This window comes from Amblyomma maculatum, chromosome 7, assembly GCF_055883805.1.
Source record: "Amblyomma maculatum isolate TAMU_Amacu chromosome 7, ASM5588380v1, whole genome shotgun sequence".
NCBI classification, from domain to species: domain Eukaryota; kingdom Metazoa; phylum Arthropoda; class Arachnida; order Ixodida; family Ixodidae; genus Amblyomma; species Amblyomma maculatum.
In genome coordinates this window covers 122358742-122376068 of record NC_139350.1, presented here as the reverse complement: position 1 = coordinate 122376068, position 17327 = coordinate 122358742, and the positions used below count along the sequence as shown (strand labels likewise).

Sequence of the window (17327 nt, the reverse complement as noted above, 5' to 3'; positions counted from 1 at the left end):
TCGTGTTTTAAATTTAAAAGAAGCTGCTGTCGAAGGAGGATCCCGATACAGATTGGAGTAGAAGTGCGGGGGTGTTTCTAGTACTTTTTCAGTCATGTTGACGATAGAGCACACGGTTGGGTCTACCAGTTTAGGGAGGGCAGTCTCTGTGTGCCCTGAGCGGCATCGGAGGGACTGTATGCTGTACCACTATTCCCTGTCCCAGCGTTGAGCGCGCGCCGTACTCCTGAGGTTACTCCAGTGACATTTCCGCAATCTAGAGGGCTCTGATGGGCTCTGCGCTGACAGAGACAAAGCGGAAAGATCGCCTTGGAGACGGTACTAGCCACACTGTATTTCTCGCGTGCAGGCTTTGCTCCCTCCGCTTTTAAAGACGGGCACATCAGAAATCCCAGCTATGGCTGTCTAGAGCTGTACTTGAATTTACCAAGTTTTAGGTAATATATTGAAGATTTCCTCGACGGGTGTTCATAGTCCTTCAAACTTTAGAGTTTCCCGCTGCTACGTGCATCTCGGGGGGAGGGGGGGGGGGGGGGTCTTTCTCGCCATACGAGGTGGATGCCTCTTGGTGTCCGCCCTTCCTAGGGTCACGTGCTGCATCTTTAGCTGCTGGTTTGAGTGTGTATAATTGTATGCTTTTCAAGTAGGTTTTGTGTGTGTGTGTGTATAGATTCGTTTATGAGCCAGTGTAATTTGTCTAATGATGAGGACCTGTGCAAATTTTTCGGCCAGCTTTTTTACGCTTTCTTGTCTTTTCCTTTTCATTTTTCTGATCATTCGTTGTCACCTGCGATTAATTTTGCCCTTCATCGCCTTTTTAAATCTTCTGCTTCATAATATCCTTTCATAATATCCACACGTCCGTTCCTCATGTCCGTCCAGCAATACAAATACAAAGGAAAGCTATACAGCTTGTTCAGAGAGTTTGTAATCGAAGAAAATTCTGTACTGCTGTGAGTTGGACGTGTTTGTACATAGTTTTAAGAAGCAGCAGCGCTGCTTTTTCTGAAAAGTATTTATCAACGCGCCCAACACGCCGCATTAAGCAAGTTCGTTTCTAGTACAAAGGGCTCTTTCTCCTCGCGTGCCCTGTCCGATCCGTGCGCAACCGTTTCACGCATTGCCGTGCCAGTGTGCCGAGCTCGGGAGCTTTCTTTCTGCCTTCGAGCCAAGCGACTAGCCGAAGATGCCAGCGCTCTGTTTAGTGGACTTCCACTTTCTATCATTAATGGAATACATCAAGATCATTAGGTCGGAATGGAGACACCAAGCATGCCTGTACCGAGATCTCCTGAGTTTCCAGGCCTGCAGCATGGGCATTGTTTCCTCGAACCAACGTGAGCTGCGGACATTCCACACCCTCGCCGACCAAACAACGGAGTTTCTCTTGCAACAAGTGCCGAGAAGATAAGATTCACAGGGACCACCATGAAATGTCCACGTAGTAAGGGATATAACCTTGTCAGCATATGTTAGCCGGGTCCTTTCTCTCGACCCTAAGTTTGCTGCGTCGTCCAAGGAATCAAGGCTAGAGCAAATTTCTTTAGTTCGTGAGGTGTCGCGCCACGCCTCGAATGAGGCGGGTACCCACTGTGTCTCGGAAGGTGTGGATATGTTCTTAATTATTCGCAAAAGTACCGAAACCAATCTACCCTTGAGACGTGTGGTTTCTTTCCTACGCGACCACTCGCTCCGTCTTCTCCTGGCTGACAAAGAAGGTGGATATGTCGTATTTCCCAGCGCAGTGTTTAAATCCAAATCTAGGAATCTATCTCTACTGTGTCCTTCAGTCATTCAAAGGTATCCCTAAGCAAATGTCAAGTCCAGAGCGAAGAAAATTTGCGAGCGGTGGAATCTGTCTGAAACTGCCAAGGCGATAGATAAGAACAAGAGATTGTTTTTAATTTTAGCGCAAAAACCCAAAAGGTACCATGTGCCACTGAGAACCATAGTCTTAGAAACTGGAACATGGCATCACTCTGTATCTCGTTTCTACAGCGTCATCTTAAGCTTTTACCCGTGAAACGTCTCTTTTATTGTTAACAACTCCAACCCGATTTTAGAATTTTTTTAGCTTTAACACTGACAAAGGCTACCAGGCCTTCTCCATTGACATCAAAGATCTTCTTTATTCTTTATTTCACAGGTTCATCCTTGAATGCGCTGAGCATTCCATTGACAAATATGTCTCCATTGCTTTTCAAAACACCGCGAGGGTTATAGTTTGGGTCTTTTTAGAACTTTAAAACTTTTTATCTCAAATCAACCTACATCCACTTTGAAGGGACACCACACTTGCAAAAGCAAGGCGTATGTATTGGGTCCTGCATAGCCCCTGTCCTCACTCAGTGACCTTTTTTGCTGGTTCATTTAGATCGTCAACTTCTCGCTTCCCTCATGGACAGCGATATAGTATCACGGGTTTCGTTATGTGGATGATTTTTAGTGTTTTAGACGGTGATTCTCAGCCGATTCAGTGGACTAGCGGAAATGTACTGGCTGTGTTTGCAATGGTAGGGAGTCCTCTTGACGTCGGTTTGGATATTCGGATATTCGGTTTCACTTTAATGTTCGTGGTGTCTGCTGGTGCTATGAACCGCGCCCTAACAAACCACTTCTGCGTTCCATTCCGCCCACTCGAAGCTCGTTAAACGTCTTGCCTCAAGAATGCTCTCGGCAAAACATGCCCGCATCTTATATCCGCAGGGTTTCATCGTCAAGCCCAAATACTGCTTAGTGCTGGGTACCCGCACCACATCCTGGTTTCAGTCTCCGAAGGCTTTCTGAAAAAGATGCGCAGTAAGGAAAAAAACGTGCGATGCCCGCACAGCGTAGGCAGAAGGTAGCAGTGATACATACGTTGCATACACACACTGTTGCACGGTCTGAAAAAGGTAGCCTAGCGTTACGAATTGAAAGCCGTCTTCTCTGCTCCTCACAAGCTGTCCAAGCTTTGCAGGATAACTGATCCGGAGGCGCCCAGAAGCGTGGCTGTGGCAAAAAACACAGGCAGCCTTTTGTTGACTGTACAGAAAGTGTAGTTTACCAAATTCCCATAAGTTGTAGAAAAAACGTATGCTTGGCAAACTGGGAGATGCATGAACGAGAGGTTACGAGGGCATGCCAGGAACGTCAAAAATGTGCGCGAGGGAAATATTTTCAAGGTTTCTTAGCAAGTCGTCTTACCTTGCAGGAATGCTCACCTACACTTGATAACACCTCAGTAACAAGAAGGAACAAAGAAAGCATGTCAAGAGAAATTGTAGAATTGGAACAGATATGTAATCTGGGAGAGGGCTGTATCCGCAACGTCTCTATCACACTTTTCCAAAAACAGTCGACCTATTTGTGAATGTGTGAGCGATAGCCACGGCTGTAAAGAGTGCCCGTCCTTGTCGTCTAGTCTTTGTCCTTGTCTTTTTTGCTTTGCTTTTTATGAAAAATTCTGTCCTCGTCCGGAGACGGCTATGTTCTTTGCGAACAGAGCGTGCCCGCAGTAAATCTCAGTAAATTAAAAAAAAAATGGCCGTCACTAGGTTACCAACCCGCGCCAGAAGGAACACGTACGCTTCCCTGGTCTAAGCGCGAGAACGCTATATACTATTGCTGCTTTTATTTATTGCCTGCTTATACATCACCCAAATACAGATCACTATGTACACTGCATCAACGCGACACAAGAGTACAAGTTTATATTAAAATTTCTCCAGGGCTACATTGTCATCAAGAATGCTCACCAACTCCAGGGGGCTCACTTTGAAATCGATACACGTCTGTAATAAGCAAAGCGTTTTCAATTACGTTATTACGTGCAGAACACACATTGACCGGCGAACGGTATACGTTCACATCATTCAACTGTTATATATCGAATTATATGCGGGATTATGGGAAGTTCGCGCATTGTCCATCAGGAAGGGTGTTAGAATGAAGATTAAAAAAATGTTTTAACACTAGATCTTACTGGCATCCTTGGACTTCATGCAGTAAAAGATTTCCTTGACCGCCACATATCAGCATCGTATGCAGATTTTAGGCATCAAGTTGTGAACTAAGTCTGTGTACAATTTTTCTTTGTTGCATAGGCCAAATACTCTAATAAAGATGTGGGCACAGTGTTTCAAATCACTCAACTTTCCAATAACACCCAGTCATTTTCCAATTGATGACACGAGAGATACCACACATTCCGGGAATGCTTTCACCGTTTTTGTCGGAGTGATATTGCACGAAGAAATTCATTCTTATCTTCGCGCAGGAAGAAAGCTCGATACAGTCTACTTCGTAAACGAATGAGAGAGCTCAACCCCCCGCCGCGATCTGTGCTAAACATATTTCTGTAACTCGTCCGCTCCCCATGTGGAATTCCAGATAAAGAGAGCAAACACACTATGCATCTTTTGAAGGCTTACGCGTGACATGAATATCACTTGCAGTATATACCAAACCTTGGCAATCTTAAAATTATTGCAAACAGAAGCTCGCGCGAACACTGATAATCCGCGCCCTTGCCACACCTTTTTTACATATTGAATCAACTAAACTCGTTTTTTTTAGTTACAGAACTGCTTCGGATCACGCTAATGCTGAAAATACGCCCTAGGTAGAGTGTAGGTGCTGTGGTCCACTGCTCACCGGCAAAATACGTGGGTACCACATCCTATGTTCTACGCCATATTCCACTGCATTTTTCAAAGTTGATCTGGACTCCTGTGTTCTTACAACAAGATTTAGCCAGGTGAACAGCGTCGAACACGCTTTTGCTGTCATGGAAGAACGCAACATCTTCCACATAAGCCAGCATTTTAGCTTGCGGCATTCAGCTTAAAACCACATATGCTGATATCTCGAATGACTGCCATACAAAAACGTTCCAGGTATACGGCAAACAGCCGAGAAGGAATGGGACATCCTTGCTTCATTGAATTAACTGGTACTCACGAGCCGCCTTCATACGCCATTTGAACAGCCTCCTAAATAATGATCGCAACATTGCAGTGTACGGAATATAAAAAAAATTCAGGGGGCACTTCGGCTCACTGTGCTTCAAGGCGGGAGCCTACCACGCCGCGCTGCTTAGGCATTGACTGCGAGACCGTTCGTGATTGACTAGAATTATGACAGACACTGCGCCTTTTTTTTGCTGTCAACCAATTTTAAACGCCGCTGATGCCTGCTGTACTGCGTCTATTTTTATATGTGCTCTGTGGTGTGGCGCTCGAGGAAGCACCAAAATGAAAGGCGCCGCACGGACGCCTGAATGGAACGCCCGGCGGGGTCAGCTTCGTATATGCTTGAATCTCCTGGTGACGTCGTCACCAGTCATGACGTCACGGCTCATGATGTCACCATGTGATGGCTATGAACGTCTCGAAACGTCTATTACTATTGGTTAGTGATAGTTAACCATGATTTGCACTTTCTGAGCACTAGTTAGTGTATGGTTAGTGTTAGTTAAACACCCCTTAACTAGTAAGTAATGGTTAGTGATAGTTACAATGACCTTCAAATGCATGGGTTCCTATTGAAATCTCCTGAACCATTTCATTATTAATCATAAATTATCATGAATCTCTTGAAAATGCCTTAAATCCTGTTCTGATTGGCATATGCCCATATAAGCATGGAAGAAGAAAAAAACTAGGAGGGAGCGCGCGTAGCCTCCGCAGGCCAACCTCCTCTGACGCCGCTGCCTTCTCTCTCTAGGTGCTCCTCCGCGCATTGAATCTTTGGAATTTAGCCAACATAGTTGCCAGACTCAAGGCCAGCTGGGCGCGCGGTAGTTTTTAGTGACTCGGGACGTTTCAGCGAGAAGCCTACCGCAGTGGTCTGCTGAAAGTTTCGCGTCTTGTTCTAACACCTCAGTTGCTCAGTTTTCCAATGTTGCATTGTGCTCGGTGTTTGTAAGCACACTGGAGAGAGAAATGCAGGTAACGTTTTCATCTACGGGTTCGCCATGAAGGCAACGCATTCGAACTACAATAGTGTTGAATGCCTGGGAAACTGGCTTGAGGTCTGCATTTCCTATAACATGCGATACATAAGAAATTGTAATCATAGGTATCCGGTATTGTGGTGCCGACGAGAACAGAGGCGTTTTCTTGCTATTAGTGAAAGTATAAATCTATATACCTGCTCTGAAATAACTCCAAGGCGAGTGGCCGCGACGTTGTCGCTGAAACGGTGGTTCATAAATAAAATGAAATCTCTATATGTTATTACGCACATATGAAGTTTTTTTTACTTTGTTTTTGCGCACGCATCGTGTAAACGGAACCCTAAAGAATAGACAAAGAGAATCTCTAGCTAAAAAGGCGATTCCTCACGATGCGTGTTTAACGAGCGCTTCGTCGCGCCGCTGAAAACACCGCGTCTCTCGGGCAGACAGAGCAGCTTGGAAATAGGCGTTTTGATGAAATGCGAGGAGGCCCTGCGCAGGGGCCGGCCTAAAGAGAGACTCTCGAGAGGGGCGAAGCGCGCGGGCCAAAGTCCGGTCTGGCCGAAAAACGCGCGATTTTCAGCGGCGCTCCGTCGCGCAGCTGAAAACCCCGCGTTTCTCGGGCAGACCGCACTTTGGCCCGCGTGCTTCGCCCCTCTCGGAAGTCGCTGGCTTTAGGCTGGCCCCGGCGCAAGGCTTCCTCGCATTTATTCGAAGCGCCTATTTCCAAGCTGCTCTGGGTTGGCCAAGTGCTTCAGGCAAGCTCCATTGCTTGAGAAGTAACTTGCTGCCCTTTTCCGAACACATCCACTGATACTGCTCAGTAGAAATAATGAAGCTTTCGTTTTCGCCAGCTCGACATGGACAAACCAACACCAGCTTGCTGCTTGTGTTAAGCAGTATCAATCAGCGAATGACACAAACAACCAATGAACAGATTTACATGAACAATATTTATCCAGAGAAAGCATGTAATCACAAATGAGCGGGTGCATATAGTAACAGAACTGAAAAACAGCATAAAGTATTCACAAACTGTGGAAAGACCAGGGCTAGCATACAAATTTTCATATACACCATCAGGTTATCATGGTTACAGGTTGTTGACACAATAGTCATCTCATATGCAGGGTGCAGCAATACAATCACTGGCCAAGACCTTCATGTGAAAATGCTTATGTAGACAGTCGGGCCATCACGCATCACAAAATGAGCTTCATCATCATCATCATCATCATCATCAGCAGCAGCCTGATTATACCCACTGCAGGGCGAAGGCCTCTCCCATATTTCTCCACTTAACCCGGTTCTGTGCTAGCTGCATCCACTTGACCCCTGCGAACTTCTTAATCTCATCCGCCCACCTAACTTTCTGCCTCCCCCTGCTACGCTTTCCTTCCCTTGGAATCCAGTTTGTTACCCTAAGCGACCATCGGTTATCCTCTCTTCGCACTACATGTCCTGCCCATGTCCATTTCTTCTTCTTAATTTCCACTAGAATGTCGGTAACTTGAGTTATTTCTCTGACCCACTCTGCACGCTTTCTATCTCTTAATGTTACCCCTACCATTTTTCGTTCCATAGCCCTCTGGGTTGTCCTCAATTTAAGTAGAACTCTGTTGGTTAGCCTCCACGTTTCAGCCCCATAGGTGAGTACAGGCAAGATGCAACTGTTGTATACTTTCCTTTTGAGCGATACTGGTAAGCTGCTAGTCATAATCTGCGAGTGCTTGCCAAATGCGCTCCATCCCAATGAGCTTCATTCAGACATATATCTTTGAGCAAGCACTTGGAACAAAGGCACAAGAAAATTTTGCTGTAGCTCAAAATACATTTCTCGTTATAGCAGTTGACATGTTGTGACTGAATAATTCTTACCTCTGTGTGCAACATTTTTGGACTAGCCCCATTCATGGCATACAACTGACGAACCTTACCGATCAAATAAATACTAGCAAGCTGCATTCCTCTGCCTTTTTTGCATCTATTTTCTAGACTATTAAGCCATTTTCACTCAAACACGCATAAACAGGCTGCAGCATTGCTTAAATGAAACTTCCAGAGTCATGGCTTCCTTAAAAAGACTGTCCTCAATGTCTGCTTGCAATTTTGGAAGCTCTACATGCCTTGGCATGTCTTGGTGAGCACACCCCTCCTACATTAAACAGTGACGAAGGTTCTTGCCAGTGGCCACAGCACTTGATGTTCCTGATGGCATGATAGGCAATTTTGTGTTTCTCGAGGGCATTGTGTGTGCACTAGGCTATGACTTTGCTGGCTGCAAAGTATGCTTCCCTTTAAGTATGCTCATTTGTATGCTTCAACATTAACTTGGCTTTATTCTTTAAGGGGTGGCAAACCAATATCTTTTGGTTAACCTTCCCATCTTTCCTTCCTGCCTTGTCTCTCTTTGAAGCCCTACATGCCTTATAATAAGCAATTACTTATACCATACTGCGACATACCAGCGTTTACTTAATGCTGCCTTTGCCACTGACATGGGCCTCACCCCTCTTCATACAGATACCTTGTGTCATTTTTCCATGTTACCTTTTGTGTTCAGTGAGAACAGTCACTTTATGCAATGCTTTCTTTTTTTTTCTGGTAAGAAGTAATTAAACCATAAAAGACAATAGCATCCATAGACAAAAGTCATCATCGAAGCATAAAACCGCCGCTAGACCACAAAAGAAGCCCTAGCTGTACAGTCAATAACAGCATGCTCTTGTTTTGTTCCATTTCCATTCTCCCTTGCATCATTTTTTCTCCCATTTCTGATCCAATTATATTTATTAGCCTTGGGTTTATCAATTTAATGCTGGAGACCCAAAGGAATTATTTTTGTCTTGTATGCACTTCCTGCTTGGGCTCAGGCCTGCAGTACTGAGTAAATAAAAATAATAAAATATCTGCAAGTCCTAAGGAACCCTCTGTCCAATCTAAAGCAGTGGTTGTAATTGTGCTAGTTCGAGCATGCTAGGGGAAAACATGTGCACTGTTTCGGTTTACAAAGACAGGGATAAAAGACGATGCAAATCTTTAAGCGCTTGCATGACCCAAATGCAGAAACGAGCGCAGAATTACACAGCCCGTCAAATGATGCCCCAGTGAAATCAGTGCCTCTATAGTGAAAGAGCATGTTACAATCGTTTACAGCATGATTTAGTCCCAAAATAAAATGGGTAAAAAAAAAAAAGATGAGGCTTGAAGCAACAAGGAAGTAGCACTCAAAATGGGTAAAAAAAAGATGAGGCTTGAAGCAACAAGGAAGTAGCACTCAAAGCAAATGGAAGAAAATTTGCCTTTCTTGTAAGAGGTCAGAGTGCTATACCCGACACAACAACTTGCTACTGGCCCCTGAACTGAGTTAATGTCGCATGTTTTTGACGAACCTTTTCCTCATGAAGCTTCTGTGTTATTGACTTTGCAAGGTGATGCATTCTTACATCTAGATATTTGTCTGCTACTGCTCTCATCAAATGAGAAGAGTGGCTCTCCAGGGCAGAATTGTCGAGCATATGCTCATCTGACCTTTGAACAGACCTCTGTCAATAAAGGTGGTCATGGTGGCTAAGGGAACTTCTGCTGCCAGTCTTTGCGATGGCAGTGAGCAGTGCACTAATGCCCTACGCAGCTGTTTCTCTGCTTCTCTGCAAATTATCAGTGCATCACTTGAAGGATAATTTAGTCCACCGAATGATTTCCTTTGGATTAGAGAGTGTGCAGTGTACACAGGGCCTGACACAGTCAATGCAGATGTGCACTCTGAGCACTTGATGCGAACAACAAAACCAGCGATGTATGCAATGATTGAATCGCCAAGTTCTGAAATTTTGCCTGGATCAGCGCAGTATGCGTGATCTTCAGAAAGAATCTCTGTTCTTGGAGGTGTTTCACTGTCAGCAAGACTTCTTCTGGAGGTACTCAGGTTAATCACATCCATCGATGAAGGCTTTGCTGTCGAACTCGCATACAAAATTTGTATGTGTTCTAATGGAAGGCAGTTCCCGGCAGCAACATCCTTCACCTCGTTTTGAACTATTAAACGTTTGTATGCTGCAGCAAACTGTCTTGCAGTGGGGTTATCATTGCATCGGCCAAATGAGCGAATGGCAGCAAAGAATAATTCCAGGTGGTCTTGGCTTAGTTTTACTGTAGGGAGGTATGCCAATAGCTGATTGTCACGTATTAAGTGGTTATACAAAGAGATAACACTTTCGATGCAAATAATAAAGCCAATAAATCCAGTTTTTCTGTTCGTTTCGATCATCAGCTTTCCACCTACAGATTCCCTCAATGATGAAAAGTAGGACTTTAGTTTCTGCAGGTATGCAATGACACTAGCCGAGTTCTCAACTGTCAGTGGCTTTTTCCACCCATACTGCTTTAAATTTCGGGAGTTAAGGATATCAAATGTATCATTCACATACCTCAAAAATGTTTCTGTTGCAGAAGAATGACGCAGCCTTGAAACATTCTGAGCTCTGCATTGCGCTAAAGCATCGGCTACAGACTTGCTGAACAACTGTGCTGCAAGGGACACTTTCATGGGCTGGCTTTTCCAGTTAACATGTGATTGCCTCAACTTATTATCCAAATGGAGCCCTTCAGCATACTGAATTTCATGGAGGTCCTCAATATGTTTCCAATTAATTACTCCTCCATCTTCATCTACAATAATTTTTTTTATCACAGAGTGTATTCCGCAGCAGTTTCAGCATGTGGCATACATCGAGCATAGCAAAGACAAGTTTTCTGGTTACTGGATGTGGGAAGGATGCATCCAGTTTAGCTATCGAGCTTGCAGCCTAGGCTGCGCAACATAGATAGGTTTGCTGCAGCGCCATCACAGGTCACATTCACAACATGTGCTCCTTTTTCGTGAGCGAGAGAGAGAGCCTGTAGAACTAGGCTGCTTCTTTGCCCCCCTGCAAGTCCATCAACTAAAAAATAACCAATTGGAAGTTTCTATCGTCCATTAATTGCTACCAGCATTAGGACGAATGCGTCTTTGGCAATTGGGAAACAGTCATCATTTACTTTTGTTCCCATATCTACATATCGATGAAATTGTTTGCCGTCCCACTCTACATGCCTCCGAATCGCCATTTCGTCGATGACCAAATTACAAAGTGTCGGATAGCCTTCATTTGAATTTTAGCAGACTTTCATCTCTAGTGCAACCAGGGCTTCTTTTGTGAATCCAGCAGCACCATCAATGCTTTGATACCACTTCGACAATGTTTTTGGGTGTGGCAAGCAGGTATCAAATACAGCTCGTACGTAGTTATATGCCTTTGGGGAATAAAAATGTAAAGTGAGAGCAAAGGCTCTAAGTTCAGGTGAATAAACGGATGGCATTGCTGCCCCTGTTTTACGTGCCATTTGACGCATCAGAAGGTTTTTGTTAGAACCAGCGAGGCTTTCCAGCGTGGAAATGTTCTGGTCAAGAAGGATACAATTTTTTTTAAGTCCTTGATCACATCTTTGAGGTGAGCAACTTTGCGTACAAGCCGGCGTCGAGACTGCTGCAAAGTTTTTATCCGCTTTTTGCTTGCAGTTTGGAGATTTGAATATCGTTTCACCTCACTCCGCAGAAACGCTTTTTCAGGTGTGTCTTCTACAACCTGTAGCTGAAATGAAGTTTACACTAAACATTATCTCATAGCAAACTCCAAAAAACACATAAATAGCTGAATACAACAGGTCATTTCACTTCCAAATTTTTTTCTTTTTTGCACATTTAGCAAATTTTGTGCTCTACAAATACAGAGATACTGTTCTAAATTATTAATGCTAGAATTTGATTACAAAACTGTACTGTACAATTTCCTATTTTGGGTTTTGACAAGAGCTTCAACAATGAAAACATGCACGCACGCACACATAATACTCGGGTGTGAAAGGTACTGCAAAATATGTGTCTCGTTAATTGATAGATGGTTTTTATTTACATGCCTTCAGAATTCACCTAGACAAAAGAAAGCATCTATTAATTAGCACTTTAATATGCTTCCAAGATAATGTTGCCTTTTTTTTCTTTTTTTCTTCAAGCAGGGGTGTGCAGCCTATATGAAGGAGCAAGCCCAGTGGCTCTAACTAATGACATATGCAATGCTTACAAAAGCCCTCCTTCTTTGTGGACTATCACTAAACACATAAAAATGAGTATTTCCAATAACACGCCTTCCTGAAGTTTCCTTATCAGTTCGCATCGTGAAGTTGATGGTCCTTCTAAAATGTGGCTTTCTTGCAAGTGTGGTGATGGAGAGGCCTCCATGTTTGCATCAGGCTGACTTGAACTGCCTGGCTATAAAAAGCATAACCACAGTGCATGCAAATAGAGTAATTGGTCTTGTTGCAGTAATCAACTTGAAGTCCTTATTACAACTAGTGCAAGAGCAGATTAAATTACATAAGCAGATCAATTAAAAATATCAATCATAAAAAAAATCAGACATTTTTTTTCAACAAATTGAGTTGAATATCATTTTTTGGTGGTCATAAAACTTGAACCTAGCTTTGTTTCTTCGTGCTTACTATCTAACACATCGTCACTTTTGGCAGGTCCCAAAATACTGATGGCTACACATATATGGGTACAGCAAAATACACAGCGTGTTTTTCTTTTCGAATAAAAAAAAATGACTCTCATAGAGATAGATTTTGGGGCTAGTTGCTTTTAATAGGGGCCATAATTCCATTTCTCAGCCTGGATATATTTAATTGCTGGAGTAAACCATCCATTCACTGATTATTGCGTATTTATGTTTTTCAAAATACCATTTTGCAACATTGGGGCAAGATTAAAATTTCCAGTTAAACATACTTTAGAGGCCATCTTTGTGAACTTGTCCTTAGAAAATGCAGCCTGAAGTAAGCTATGGTATGATAACAATTTTCAACACTTGCTGTTTTGCAGGCTTTCCAAAGTACATCTCCAGACTCACCTAGCAACAGTATATTCTCTGTTGATGCGCCCATCTTAACTATGCAGGCAGACAAAGTGGGAAATTACACAATATGCATAGTAGTAATACTGGTAAGGCCATGTCAAGGCAATATTATAACCATTCTTAAGCTCTGGGCTTGGAGCCTATCACTTGGGCTGGCTCTGGGAATATGTTTTGGTCCTAAGCACAAATTGGTCTTAAATATGTGCTGGTTTAGCAAACTTGCAAGGATAGTATCACAAGCAAACATACCAACATTTCTTGACTAGCTGTTTGTTCAGCAGTGGTGTCTGTGACTAATGGAAATGAAGCAAGCAAAACTTCTACTTCCGGGGAGGCCAGCTGCATCAAGTAAAAAAGTAACCAATTTCACAAATTTGCCATCTTCTGACATTAAAAAATGTACATGCACTTCTAGGAAAATTGGTAACAAGCACTGCCCTTTCTTTGCTCATTAAATATTCACAGAGATTGTTTGTCTTGCCAAGACATCTTGTGATGCTGACAAGTCAGTCAAAGTGTCCACAGTAATAAGGATTGGCTCATCTGAAATGTCCATGGGCTCTGACGCCTCCTGAGAAGCTACCTGTAAAGAGACAAACGACACATCATGTCCAGTACAGCTGCATTTTTTCATTGTTCTTTTTTTTATAAGAAAAATTTGAAACGTTTCACCTACAGGCTCATCTTGGGACGTTAGCACCGCTTCGTGGGTTGTAAGTTCTGCTCTGCTGGTGCTCAGCAGCACAGCACTTTCCCTCACTGAAGAACTCTGGAAAAAAATAAGCCAGCATGCTTCCATAAATTAAGATACTGATTTTTTAAGGAATAGCTGTAATTAAAGGAGCAAGAAAGCCATACTTTGCTTCCTGCTTCGACCATACCATATGGTCGAAGCAGGAAATGGTTGAATGTAGCTCGTCTTCCAAAGATTAACCATTACCATCTATAGACTAGCTGTCATGCAATTCTGCGAACCCGGAAATTTATACTCATATGTTCAAAGCAGGAAATGGTGGAATGTAGCTCGTCTTCCGAAGATTAACCATTATCATCCGTAGACTAGCTGTCATGCAATTCCGTTAACCCGGAAATTTATACTCGATTCCTGAGCGTCAATCAATAACCAACCAACCGAAGAAAGTAAATATGGGACATTTCTTTTTTACTTCTAAGTGATGCCGAACCCAATTAGTGTCCCCAATTTTTTTCTCCTTTTTTTGTTTTACGGTCTGCACAAATTTGTTCAATAATGTATTCGACAATAAAAAATTATCACCCGTTAATTGGCGATAAAGTACAACAGTTTCTGGAAAAGAACTTGTATTGCTTATATGCAGCATTTTGTCGCATAGTGCTGCAATCAAAAAGGCGCATATTGTTAACTTGGCTAAATAGTTTCATTCACGGGCAGCTCAGTGTGTTATTTTCACATATATTCCAAACTCTGCAAAAAAAAAAAAAAAGAAAAAGAAAAGAAAAGAGAGAGATGAAAAAAAAAAAAACGAAAGCAGCATAGTAATGGATCGAAGTGCTCGCGGGCGCAATCTCGCACAGTTAACAAACCAGGCACGGGCAGCTAAAACTGCGCGCTTTTTTTTGCTACCTCGTAAACCATCGTCATAATAGTTCAACACGTCTCTCGCGGCGCCGGGGCGCTATTTCTCTATTTTCCAGAAATAATATTGGACATAAGGAATACGAATGGGATAAATAGCTGGGTCTACAAACCTCGGTATGTGAAAGTGACGGTACAGCTCTTGGTTTCAGCCGACTTTAACCACCCATAAAATCATCAGATTTGAAGTGCACGGAGCAGATACTGCTATATTTCGATGGCATCCAAGTTTTATCGCGTTGTAGCGCTTTTGGAAACCTGTTGCAAAAAGGGCGAAAAAAAAAGCAGCATTCGTCAGCCATATCATCATTTAATTTCCGGAAGAAAATAAAACAATTTCAGTCTCAAACAATACATGCACATGCCCTGATCGTCAAAAGTTTTGTTTCTCGTGGAGCGCATAGCAACATGTACTCACCGATGGAACGAGAGTCCAGGGCGGTATTCTTCCGTGCAGTTCTTGCACCCCGGCACGCAGCATTTCATGGCGAAGTATAGCAGACTGAACCACGCTTTGCGAAATACACGGGCGGAATGCGGCCGTGGCCCTCGCGCATCGGCCCATCCAAAGGTCCAAGTTCCAAAGTTCCATCGTCTGCTCGGCGCTCCCTCTCCGCATCTCGGGTTTCGAGCGCAGGCAGGGAAGCGCAGGCATCGCGTAGCGTAGCATGCGAAACCGGAACCGAAACTGGACAAGCGCTAGCGCCTACCGCTTGCTGTGTCACGTGACGGCTAATTTCCCATGATGCTTTTCATTATATTTTTTATGACTAGGCTTCACTTTACCGCCGCGGCGCTCCTTCCTAGTTTTTTTCTTCCTCCATGCATATAAGGCATGCACCCGAAATGAGGGCACATTTGCTTAACGACAGTACGAAGCTTTCGCCTTAAAAACCCAATCAATTGTCTTCGCTAGGTCCAGCTGAAACATATGGACGCGTCCCTTAGAGGCATCACCGCATTCCTTGCAATGTGTGCGTTCGTAAATATTTTTCGGCCTTTAATGTCGCGTGTTTCATGTGAGCCTACAAGCTCTTTAATAACGCTCTCGGAAAATTTTACAAATGGAATTGGTAAGTCCTGTTGGTCTGTACACGAGCCAACTAGCAGTAGCTTATTCCGGTTCTCAGCTTTCGGTATCAAGACTGAGTGCGACGGGCGGAATGACGATGGCACTTTCATGGCTGTTTCTATATTTCGTACGCTTCAGCCAGTATTTAATAGAGTATACAGGGGAGCTCGGTGCAAAATGTTAGCAGCACCTAAGCCGTCAGGCCCTGACGACTTGCCTGATGACGGCTGTTCTGTCGCCCTTTCAATCTCGTGTACCATTATTGGTGTCCCAAGGCTTTTTCTGACGCTGCATCCTGCCTTGGCATGTGCTTCTAGAACTCATTGCACAACCTAACCCTATGTGTCTAACGTTAGCAAACAATACAAGATAGTACTCAAAATTCACTCTCGATCAACGAGGCTTCTGTTGTCTCCTCACTTAGAAAACGTATCTGCCTAATTTCGTTACTGAAAACGTGCCGCTTTCCATCGCTCACTGCCCACTTGTTTGGCGTCTCGCCCATCTGCAACCGCCTATTTATGGATCGTATAACGGCGGCTTTACGTCTAAGTTACCTTCATTTCATATTAGTTTCTTTAAGTTTGCACCAAATTTATCGTGGACAGAGTTTTGGACGCATAACAGAAATTCTCGCCAGCATTGCAGCGGCCTTCTTTTGCTGTTTATGATGCTGCCGACTACTTCCCCGTCCAGTTGCGTGTAGCATTAACTGTATGCCAGTGGCATATTGTTATAATGGTTTTATGGTTGTATGGCATGGTTATATGATTAATATGCTGTATGATCTCTCGCACCAGTGTTAATGTGGGGATATCGAACCAGGTTATCGCTCCTTCTAAAGCCCTTTCCGCAGTGTGGGCATCCATATGGCCGCTCTCCTGTGTGGATTCGAATGTGTGCTGTCAGGTTGCCTCTGCGTGTGAAGGTATGGTTGCAGTAGTCACACCGAAAGGGGTGGTCATTTTTGTGTGTCCTCTTGGGGTACTTTAGTGGGTGCACATATCTATGGCACATATCAATGAAGAAAACAACAAGCTACATTCTCTAAAACCCTTTTTAGGGGAATGGAAATCGTGCCGACATCAAGAGTTATTCGCCTACGCATAGTACACACACACATCACTCATAATTTCCTCTTGACAAGAAAATAAGACAAACCAGTGTGTGAAATGTGCGGAGATGAGCTCACAGTCAGTCACATTTTAATTTCATGCCCGCGGTTTGAGGATCTGAGGAAAATATATTTTACTGTATTATATAATGAACACATTCTATTTCATCCTGCATTGCTTTTAGGCGAACAATCATTCGGCGTTTTTTCTCTTGCTTGTACATTTCTTAAAACATGAGTCTTTTAATATCTAAGCACTTCACATAACAAATAATCTAACCTTGTGCTTGGTGCATCATAGCCATAGTTGCTTTTGTGCCATAAGCCCTCATATAACTAACAAAATATCTATGGTGTAGCCACACTCGGCACACAGGTACTGCTGTTCTCCAGTTTCTAATCTTTGCTGATGCAGTGTATCGCTCCCTGCCCAAGTTGTGACCAGACCTGTGTGGCTCAGGAGTAGTGTGTAACTCGGTCTCCAAGGGTTCTAGTGGGTTCAATTCCCAGCTCAAAACGGAAGCCCAAACGTGCACTGCTTGAACCCTGTATCTAATGAACGCGAACCGGGTTCATATATAGAATGAAACACCAAGTTTCAAACTATTAGGTTGGGCCGTGGAACACACACA

At 43.5% G+C, this 17327-nt stretch overlaps 1 long non-coding RNA gene across 1 annotated transcript; it reads right to left on the bottom strand.

Annotated features, from left to right (window-relative positions):
* Positions 1–11740: 11740 nt before the first annotated feature.
* On the bottom strand, positions 11741–13598 carry LOC146184592 (uncharacterized). The gene is made up of 3 exons (XR_014708577.1): positions 13571–13598; positions 13144–13477; positions 11741–12248 (listed from the first exon to the last, which is right to left on the bottom strand). It is a non-coding gene; the product is annotated as an uncharacterized LOC146184592 (long non-coding RNA).
* Positions 13599–17327: the final 3729 nt, after the last annotated feature.